Here is a 1,823-nt window from a genome sequence, read left to right on the forward strand (position 1 = left end):
CTGTCTCTATTAGCAATGTGGGATACGGGAGCATATCCTGACTGTCTTTATAAGCAATGTGGGATATGGGAGCATATTCTGACTGTCTCTATAAGCCTGCTGTATGAAGTACTCAAAGACACAGACGTTAGCACAGTGCTTAGTGAATGAAGAGTCAGAACAAAGGAGAGAGAAAAAAAACTGTAGTTCTGTGGTGGACACTTAAATATGATCCTAAGTACTAACAATGAAAAACAAGAAATCCACTGAACCATGTCCTTACAGAAAATGTTGTATCAAATTGTTCAGGGCAGTTTCTTAAATTGTCCCTTGATAAAAAAGAATGTCTCAATACACCCCCAAATGAAAAAAAAAACGAGTCCTCAGAGATAATGGGGCTCCAGTATACTCACTGGACATTTGCACTCTGCTGAAGCTTCCTCTGTGACCTTGGCTTACTTCACAGGGTCCTAAGAAATCTCTCACCCAGGCGTTTGAGAAGTGCTGAATAACAAGATAAGGCCAGGGCTAGGCTCTGTCAAGAGATGTAGAGTAGGGTATTCTATACTATTGATCAGAGATGCTATTTACAGATCAAAAGGGCAAACCATGAGGCGACTTTTTCTTCTTTTCTTGTTCTTTTAAAAATATGTACAAGTGTTTTTTCCTGCATGTGCACCTTGTTCATGTCTGGTGCCTATGGGTTCAGAAGAAAGCATCATGTCCTCTGGTGCCAGAGTTACACATGGTTGTGAGCCACTGTGTGGGTAACAGGACTTGAACCAAAGTCCTCTGGGAGAGCAGCCAGTGATTTTAATCACTGAGTCATTTCCCCAGCACTCAAGGTCATTTTCCTTTATTGAAAAGTGAAAGGCCAAACCAGGACTTTGATTCGTTGACTGTGAAGTTTCTACACATGAAAGTGACTTTGAGGACTTTGGAAGAAGCAGTTCTGTGGTCACTATACGATATAGAACCAGATTCCTAAGATTCTATTTAATGGCAGAAGAAATCTTGGCTTGGAAAGAACTTTCAAAGCATCAGTCCTGACAGGATGTAGACGGCACAATTTAGAGGGGTGGCCGAAGAGAGTTGAATGATAGGACCAGTAAGCAGTCAGGTGAAAGGTTTAACCAAACCAGTGTGGGATAATGAAGGGCTAGGGCAGGCAACAGGAGGGAGTAGTCACCATTCTGAAGGACTCAGAGGAAGGGACAATTTCTTCAAGGCCCAGTATGATCTGGAGCTGGAGGAGACATTTGACAGGAACTGTGACGGTCCACATAAACAAACCGCATGTAAACCTGTTTCCGGCTCCTTCGGTTTGGCTTTCTGTGGTTTCTCCCACTGACTGAACCCAGCTGGAAGGCAGAAAGTGGGAGTTGATAGACCTGGTTTGCAGAAAACTGTAAGTCTGAAAGGGCTTATGGCGACGATCCAAAGAGCCTGCTGCCTCGGCGGATTTATTTCCACAGCAGGAGGAGACAAACGTTTACTGTATATCCCCTTGCAAAATACACCTCGCTCCTAGACCTAGCTTTCTAATTACAAGGCGGCTATTTTGTAAGAAGAGTTTGGACTGTACTATGGAGAGTAATTATTTTAGTTTAGGAATACAGAACAATTATCCACCGAGGTCAATCAGATAATGCTAACAAAACTGTATTTATAAAAGCGACAATTGAAAGTTTCTGTCAAGTATGTATACATTAGCAACTCAGAGATGCTTTGAGTAGTCTGATTTGGCCCATGCACATTTCACGTTGGGAGATTTTTATTAAATGAGTCATTGGAAGGTAGTTGTCCAAAAAGGTACCTGAAAGTCAGCTGTGAAGGCCTCATGT

This window comes from Grammomys surdaster, unplaced genomic scaffold, assembly GCF_004785775.1.
Source record: "Grammomys surdaster isolate TR1022 unplaced genomic scaffold, NIH_TR_1.0 126163, whole genome shotgun sequence".
Classification (NCBI taxonomy): domain Eukaryota; kingdom Metazoa; phylum Chordata; class Mammalia; order Rodentia; family Muridae; genus Grammomys; species Grammomys surdaster.